The sequence below is a fragment of the Solea senegalensis genome, linkage group LG12 (genome assembly GCF_019176455.1).
Source record: "Solea senegalensis isolate Sse05_10M linkage group LG12, IFAPA_SoseM_1, whole genome shotgun sequence".
Lineage (NCBI taxonomy): Eukaryota > Metazoa > Chordata > Actinopteri > Pleuronectiformes > Soleidae > Solea > Solea senegalensis.
Window position 1 is genome coordinate 13,165,036 of NC_058032.1, and position 9,892 is coordinate 13,174,927.

Consider the following 9,892-nt stretch of genomic DNA (forward strand, 5'->3'; position numbering starts at 1 on the left):
GGGTGTGGTGGTGTGAAGGGTTTGTTCTTCTTCTTACGGGTTTTAACGGCAGTCGTTATCAAGAGTGTTGCATCATTGCCACCTTCCGGTTTACTAAGTCTTGGTACACTGGCTATATGCTGGAAAAACGGTGAAATGGGCCGTTATTGCATTTTCACAAATAGAATAAAGGTTTCACAAATCAGGGACTGTGTTTTTATGAATCTTCAGGGTCTCAGTCCAGATTTGGGAAGTTTAGGTAAAGTGGTTTTTGATGTGGACCTGGTCTAATGAGGTCTATGTATGAAACGGTGAAATCTCCCCTTCACATCAAGAAGTGTCCCTAAAAATAGATGATCAGTGGTAAACTTCCCCTTAACTGCAGAATCGGAAGCTGACGAATCGGAGGCTAACTTCAGCGTTGTCGTCTTTGCGCAGGTGTTTTTCAATCAGCTGATGACTGGCGCCGCTGATTGCTTCCTCCTCCTCTTATTTAAACAAACTTCAGCCAACAGTTCCGTGATGTTACTTTGAAGAGAAGCAGCACGAGCCGTGGAACGCAAAAGAAGACACGAAAAAAGTGTAGCTGCTAAACTACTGAAACTGTTCCGGGAGGAGGGAACTTGTGGCGGCAATGCACCAACCGCCATAAAACCTAAAAAAGAAGGAAAAAATAATAAAAAAAGAAGAGGAAAAAAAAGGAAAACTACCGCGGCGTGATGTCAGACGACGAAAAGGTGGTCGCGTGCATCATCTCCTGTATAAAAATGCAGCAAGGCGCTCCGGGGTGGCGTGTTCGACCTGGTCCAGATTGGTGGCCCGTCCAGAATGGTGAGTAACTTTTGTCAATATGATTCTCTCCAGGCACAACAGACAAAAGTGGCTTTCTTTAACTGATTTAATGAAGCGTCCAAATCTGAAGCGTCCTCTAAAACAATTAGCACAAATAAGACCAGACAAACGTAGGCTACACCCATGTAGCTAGCAATACAATTTGATACAAACTAAAATAATATTATACAGCAACATAAAATACGTCGTTGGCTGCATGCCACAAATGAGGGAATAGCAGGGTCCTTGAAACTTGTCCCCAATGTGTTTGTGAAGAACGTAAACCTTGTAAACTTCGGGAATAATTAGAAAAGACCTTGAAGTTGTCTAATAGTGCTCGTTAATTTCTTGTCAATTTCCGTCAGGAAGAACCGGAAGTAAGTAACCGGAAGTGAGCAACCAAACTACGTCTCCACAATCAGGCGAGACCAGGGTTGTAAATAATGTACATAACAATAATCACATACATCATGCGTCACTCAATATCATGAAACCAAACATTAATATGAAATGTAAATAACTATGAATTCAGGATATAATTGAATTACATCAATGAACTGTATGCACCATCATGGATCAGCTGTTTTGTCTGGTTACAATTAATTCATTGGTTTAAATGGGGCTGCAACTAATTTTTATTTTCATTAACCTGTGATTTATTTTCATGTTTGGTCCATAAAATGTTTAATGTTGTTCACTGTTTCTAAATTCAGTTATATTCTTAAATTATTCTATTTCAATGATTGCTTAAATAGAGCAAAGAAATGAGGAAATATTCACATTTAACAAAATAAAGAAAATCTGAAACTCAAACACTTAAACCAATCCAATATCAAAATAGACAAAACAAGACTAAAAACAAGTTAAAATGGCTGCTGTGCTGTGTTAACTTACTGTTCCACTCATGGTCATTACTATTGAGTTTTTCGCAGGAAAGACTTATTTGTTTTTTTATGTTAAATGTTTAAAAACAGATTCGGGGTTATATATATACATGTCTTTTATAATTCTAAATTTTTTTTTTAAAGGAACAACCTGCTTCCTGCTCACGGAGACCTGGTCGGATCCGTCATATACAAAAGACTGAGGCTGTCAAAAAAAGGTGAGTGACACCTTTAGAGATAATTTACTACATCATTGAAAATGTTATGGCTAATTTTCATAATGTATTTAACTGATGGCAATATATCATTCATTTAATCACACATGTATAATATAAGTTTCTTATGTTTTTAATGAATGTGGCTGTATGAGGTACTGAAATTTCTATATTTGAACTTAAAAGGCATTCCTTAAATCTTAATCAACTTTATTCTACATCACTTGTGATTGTTAATTTCTTTGTTTCACTGTTAGAATAGAATTTGTGCTGGCAGCAATGTTTTCACGGAAAGTGAGTCTTTATATCTCAGGCTGGGTGAACCATGTCTGTACCTCATACAAACACATTGTAGAACACCTTACCTGGTTATTTTACACCTGTAACGGTATGAACTTGAACATTGTCAAGGCTGGAGACTGGACTCAAACATTTTTTTGTCTGTTTTTTTCCCCCCAGATTGATCTTCATGAAGACTGTCAAATAGTAGGTGTCATGGTTTAATTCTGGGTGGCCGCCGTGTCCCCACTCTTTCTTGGCCGCTGTGCCTACATCTATCTGCATTGTCCAACATGGCCACGTTCTTTCTATTCTCCTGCTTTCCATCTGTCAAATAGCTGAGGGTTGTACATGGAGCATTTGCCACAGGTTGGTTTTGTATGTTCCTGTCCACTTTATTGGGTGGTCTGAAATCTGGTCCTTTTGGTTATATTTTTGTGGAACTGCGGAGCGAGTGATTTGAAAGAATGGGGTGACTGATGGAGTGTTTGAAATTCTCTCTCTGAATGAAGGGTTGTGTGTGACTGAGATGCCTGGATTGAATAGTTAAGATGGTCTGAGAATATGATTATGTTCAGCAGTTCACATTAAAGTAGATATGGTGTCTTGAAGGCTTAGATGCTTGATAAGTTATAATGCACTAACATTTGTATTTCTTCTCTGTGGGCTAACGTCTTGGCCTCCATGTGTGGTAGGGTTTGCAGAGTAGGGGAATAAACAAAAGAAAACTTTTGTGTTGTGTTTTTTTGAAAGTGAAGGTGAAATGCAAAGGTAAGAACACGCCTCTTTATGGAGGTTAAAGCTAGATGGTAGGAATAAAATTACCCTTGTGCCTTGTCACAAGGCTTAGTTTTCTTGGCCGCTGTGCCTTTTTTTTTCTCTTTTCCATCGTGGCCATTAATCTACCGTTAGCCCTAGCACGTTAAAATAGATCCTGGTGATCTACAAATACAGTACCTGGCTTTGGATGGCAGCCCTGCCATTGCCTTTGTATTGCCATACGTCCTTTAATGCAAGTAGGCCATGATCGCTAACTGTGCCCGTGCCTTCGTCGCCTACTTGTGTCATTGTACGTTTGGCCTTGCGCGTATAGTCATTTTACATAGACAAACATGGGTGCCTTCCGCGTCCATGCACAGTAAGTGAACTAACCTGTACTTTTCTTCTAGCATCAGTCAAGAGGAGCGCCGACATCACTGCATGTCCATCTTAATTAGATTGCGTTTTAGTTAAAGTAAAATTTCAAATGGTAAATCCAGTTTTTCTTTCTTGCTTGGCCGCTGTGCCATTACTATACCTGCTCTGACCTGAATCTTGATTCTTCATGGCCACTGTGTCATGACTGTACTGTGTCTGTGTGTGTGCTGACTTGGACTGACGTTAATCTGACTTTCGGACCAAGACTAACGCTCCAACTGACTTTACTGCACCAGAAAGGCGAACAAAATTTATGCTGCAAGACTGGCAAGATGCACACTAATTGGACAAGGAAATCCAAATTCTTTCAAATACAGGTACAACGTTTACCTTTCATGTAAGTATTAAAGGCCTTTGACACATGATCTTTGTGGGTAAATCGTGTCCACTCAATTTCTAAAGTTAATTTGCATCTAAACATTTACAATGCCTGACACAATGGCGTTACTATAATCTCATTTTTTTGTTTTGCACTACTGAGTGCAAAGGCCTTTATTTACACACTGACGTATGCCAAGACTGCCGTCATGGCATGTGTCACTGTCTCTCTCGCTGTTCTGCCTGTCTCTCTCTCGCTGGTCTGTCTGTCCTGTCTATCTGTCTGGCATGTGTCACTGTCCCTCTCACTGTTCTGCCTGTCTCTCTCTCTCTCGCTGGTCTGTCTTTTTTATGTGTCTCTGTCTTTCTATCTTTCTCTTGCTGTCTGTCTGTCTTGTGTGTTTGGTCTTTGTCTGTCTTGTGTGTCTGGTCTCTGTCTGTCTGTCCTGTGTCAGATTTAGTCACTTTTTTAGTCTCAATTTAATGGATGATTTTAAAGTTGATTGGTCTTGAGGCGTCTGATTTCTGCAGGAAATTCTGGTACCTTATTTTGAAATGGCTTTAATTTAAAATTTTAATTTTGGTCTTGAATCTCAGATATCATAGTTGCAACTTGGACTGTTGACAAACGTGGAAGCTGCTGAATCATGTAGTAAATTAATCAAAGTTTACTGTAGCTTGTTTAAAGTTCTTTGTAAGTGCTGTAAAAATGTAGTAATTGATTATGATGAGCTAGACCAGGTCTTACTTTATTCTCAACTGGTAATTGCTTTGATAAGATAACTGGTTCCTGATTTGATTGTGAAGCTAAACTTTCGATGGTTTATATGCAAGTGTAGTCACATAGGATTGTAGGTGTTATTCAGCCCATGGATAATGTTATGATATACTTTAAATCTGCCATTTGTTGGCACACTTTTGATAGCCATTTAAGTCTTAAACTTTACGCACTGCCATCAGTCTTTGTAGTTGCCAACTGAAATCGCATTCAATATTAATGCTGACTTGTCTCACTCTGCCAAGTTTATTTCCCTCTAAAGGAGTTGAACCTTTTTGTGTTCATAGTCTTTGCGCGTCATGTTGGGAGGCCTCCCAGCAGGGGATTTTTATCTTCCCCTGCAAAACTATGTGTTACTCGCCTTAGGGATGCAGGGCTATCCTGTATAGTTTCTTTCATAAATTAGATTGTAGGTTGCAGGATTAGAGCGCGTTTCTTTTCTTTAGGAGGACACAAACCTGGCAGAGAGACAACTCGGATTATTTAAGTGAAAGTTGCGCCAAATGTTCGAACTTTTTATCTTTCGATACGACTTGAAATAAAACCTTTATTCTGTGGGCTGAATTCAGACAGAAATCGGAAAGAATTTGGCTTCATGTTAAAGACAGTTGTGCAATTACCCTCTTGTAGCAGGAGTGAGCAGCTGCAGCGTTTTAATTTATTTTTCGTTATTGGATTTGTTTCTTGGATTGACTTTGTGTCCGAAGCTTTGTGGTTAACAGGGATCATGTAAATGTGTAAACACAAGTGGTCTTTTGCCTCTTATTTGCGAAGCTGGCAGCTGGTTGAAATGGTAGGACTTTATGGCTTGCCCAAAATGGGATTTGTGATAGAGCATAGGGTTAACACCTCACCATACACTAGCTATTTCAGCGAACAAGTGTCTGTAGTCCGTTATTACCCATGACTTTCTTTCAAATTTCACAATTTAGGCAGCTTGTAGAGTCATTAGGAAGATGCTTAATCCCAATGTCTTGTTTGGTTGCATGAGAAACTGCTATCTCTTAGATGTGTTGGCGAAGTTCCTCAGATTTTTGTAGACTTGCCCTAAAGTTTCTCTCTGCTTTAACTCTTGTTGAGCTATGCATTAAATGATTCCTCCAACTTGTCTCCATATCACTTTTTTTCTCCCTGCAGCCTTCCACCACCCACTGCTGCTGTTGCATCTGCTAAAGGTAGCCGTATCCTGATTCACTGCGTCATCATGTGTTGGGTAAGAAGTGTCATTAGACTACTAACAATGTAAACACCTTTTAAATGCTTGATCTAATTTACCCTAATGGTTCATCAGTTTAGGACAAAAAGTCATTGAATTTGACATTCTTGGGGTCAGTAACCTGACCTCTAAATGTTTGGGAAACCATGCAAAAGATCGCAAGCTCTCTGCATGACCCAACAGCATCGATATTTGAGTTATTTTATTGCTAAATTTTTAAATCAGTCAAGTTTTTATGAGCTGGGTCTTCTCCACACAACAGAGAACAAGGTAAATTGAGTCGACTCGTAACATGGTAAGGCATTTCGTCCTTCCCCTTCTTCTCTGTGTGTGAGGAAATCTGGCCACAGATCCTGACTGAGTGGCATACCATGGCTGTGCAGTTTCCAAAATCAGACAAGGATCCATCTGATTTTGTGACTCCACCTGTCATGATATGCATGTATCTTCCTCCGAAACAAAGGATTGGAATGGACAGGTTTGTAGTGTAAATCACATCACATCACTTGTAGATGGTGAAGCATTTGTTTAAATTGGGGTCAAGCATTTTCAGGTGTCTGCTTTGTCAATACTCTGGTGCCACGTCTTGCTGAACACATGAGAAGCTCTGAATTGTGAAACTGCTGCCTCTTGCAGATGTTACAACAGCATTGGCTATTGAAAGGCTGCAGGGAGAGAAAATGAGATCTGAGGACAGGAAAGTGGAATTTATTTCATGCTTAGCAAAATGAGGGTTTCAGCAGAGGACCTTTTTGTGGCGAGGCTACGGAATCAGAAGGAACGTTTGTCTGGGCAACTGGGAGATTTACAGTTTTTCATGCAGCTAACCAAGACATTGGGGTTAGCATCATCCCAAATGGCTGGCAAAGATTGCTTGTAACTGTCAGTGTAGGACAGGACAGGAAAGGCAGGTATAGGTTAGGGAGGGCATCCATCGGTGAGCTCTGACTGGATGTGAGGACCTGTCACACTTGACCAGGTGAGCTACCTGAAGATTTGTAATTTGTTTGCTTATTTTTTTCTTGTGACTTATCAAATTTTTCCTTGTTTTGAAGCGATGAAGGCTGCAGCACATTCCTGGATCAGAGGACTCCATGTTGGACACCACGTCCTGGAGAAGTCTCGTCCTGGATGGCTGCGGTGATGACCTAGCCCAAGATGAACCAACCTTTTCCACGGGATGTCTTCAGGTACGTTCTTTCAGATGGTACTCAATATGTCTAATCCATGTTTACTTAATACTAAAGTGTGCTGACTCTTATTTATTTTATTTTTTTGTTAGATGCTGGACCTTGCCAAACTGTACACATGCCTCAATGGCTGCTATGTCACTCTGCCCAACAGGACATGGTCGCCGAATTTTTTTTTATTTTTTTTAAATGGACTTTAACCCCCACTGTACATGTGCCGCATCACCACACTAAAATACAGACACTGCTACTTTCAGCCTGTTTCAGTCTGTAAAAGATTGCGAGCCCTCTGCATGACCCAACAGCATCGATGTTTGAGTTATTTAATTGCTCAATTTTTAAATCAGTCAAGATTTTATGAGCTGGGTCTTCTTCACACAACAGAGAACAAGGTAAATTGAGTCGACTCCTAACATGGTAAGGCATTTTGTCCTTCCCCTTCTTCTCTGTGTGTGAGGAAATCTGGCCATGGATCCTGACTGAGTGGCATACCATGGCTGTGCAGTTTCCAAAATCAGACAAGGATCCATCTGATTTTGTGACTCGGCCTGCCATGATATGTCATGTATCTTCCTCGATGGTGTACAGACACTGCTACTTTCAGCCTGTAATGTTAGACATTGAAAACTTGTATTTATTGCTTTCTTTATTTCAATTAAAACTTTTGTTCTTAACTTTATGGTTGACTTGTATTTTTTCAGTGATATTGTGATGAGTGTTATTTTGACAACTTAGTGCTTTAAACTTAAAGATGTGGAATTCTTTTAAAACAAATTGCACTGATCTGTTACTGTAGACTTGGCACCATTTGACACTGCTCCAAGTGTTCGGTTGATCCTAACCAGAAAACTCAAACCCTATATGGATTTGTACAAGATTTTAAAGGGAATATAATAAATTGGACTCTAAAGCAGGGAATGCTACAGTGGATGGTGATGCTGCTACTTGCCCCCATCTCACAACTTCCTTACTTCTATCCACTAACACTAAATATGGCTAATGCATAACAATATGCCACTGAACATTAGACTACTTTGCTTTAAAATGCCTTTTAACTACAGATGTATTTTTACTATTTTATTTCTGGCTTTTCATTTTATCTTAAAATTCTGTCTTTACCATTTTATGCTTAAAGGTTTTATTTTTCTACTATGGAAAGCACTTTGTACAGTTGTTTTGAAGAGTGCTATTCAAATAGTTATTTGAACAGTGTTGCAGTACCTAACACCATCAGCAATATGAGCAGCCACACATGCAATGCTAATATTTCTGACTGTCTCAGCCTCAGGTAGGTGATGTGATGAATCACAGCCAGATAACGCTCCACACATTAGTGCAGGAACATATTCAACAGTTAAATAAAACACCAAAGTGTGAGGCACAGATGTACAAGATGTTTCCCAAAGTAAAGATCAGACTTGGAACAACCAAGCGGTCCATTCAGGCTGCTGTAGAGACTTTATCCCACAAGATGGCGTCCTCTGCAAAGCAAGGCTCTTGTCTTATTCTACAAGGCTACAGAAAGCAGTTATTTTTTTAAAGTGATTATATACGTACTGCATACAAGCATGCTTATAGGGAGCATATTCTATTTCCACCGATACACCTTCCTACATTTCCAACAAATATGATGCAATATTTACACTCACACATAAGTTAAACCAAGAATATGAATCAATGCATGAAGACACACTGACAGAATTAATCAAATACACATTTCTATTAATTTATGACAGCACTGCTGGTGCATGTTTTTGTTTGATTACACGTCACCGCCCTCAGAACACACACATACACACACACCTCTGTTTCTCTTTGTGTTCTATGTACTCTCTCACATCCTTGTCTCCACTGCTGACCTTATACACAGCAAACTCCTTAGTGTGTGAGAGAGGTTTGACCTTTCTGTGACATCCCATGATAACCCTCTGTCACCCCCACAACCTGTACATGACAAAGACAAATAGCAGAGGAGGGGCGTCTTCAGGACGGATACATACTTGGGAAAAAATCGAAACCAGAGTGCAGAAAATCCCTTTTCCAAATATTTCCAAGTAGAACGGGCCAAGAAACTGTCACATGCATGAGATTTGGTACCTGTGTGCTTCCTGTCACAGCAAAAGCTTTTTTGTGGCATCAAAGTTAGCGATTCAAACAAAACCTAAAACTCATCTGACCCAATTCTATCACACATACGCACACACTCACACACACATTTTGAAGTGTCAAAAAGGAACATCTGTCATCGGTGTCAGTTTTCTGCTGTTTGTTTCACACACATCCATCCACATATGAGAGGAACAGCACAGCTCTGTTGTCTCTGTTTTTATGAGATTATGTGTTTGTGATATGAGATATGTGTTACTTATCCACTAAATGTATCTTCTCTAAACTATGAAGGTTAACTAAAATTGCGTTGGATGGGGTGCCGAACCTTTTTATGCATAGTTGAGAAGTGTCTTTGCTTTGTGTGATAATTGACATTAGGTCTCAGTTTGGGTTCATCTCTGTTTCTGTCTGTTATTTTTGGATCGAGGCGCTGAGAGTCAGCAGTTGTGCCACTGCTTTTAGTGAGTTTCTTCTTTCTAAGGTGAGCGATGGGATTTTTGTGGATTGAGTTTGTGCTTTCTTCTCTCTGGTGTACAAGAGCGTTTGCACACCCCTGTGCTCAAGAAACGGAACGTAATAACCTCCAAAAATAGGCAACTCCTGGGGAGAAAATAATATATGAACTATAGGTACGAAGGAGAGTCTGTGAATCTCCATCGTAAACACACAAAAAGTTGTGGGATGTGCACATTCTGATCCTGTAGGACTCAAAGATCATGAATGTCATTTAGATAAAATATTTGCAAAACTCCTACTCAGCCTTTTTCTTCCGTACTGTTCCCCTCATATTAATATTATTAAGCCTGACAAGCAACAGGATCGTTTTACTCATATACTGATGTTTGATTCTAATATTTTGCATGTTTTCAGGTGTTTTTGTTTAAAGAATGTAGGGA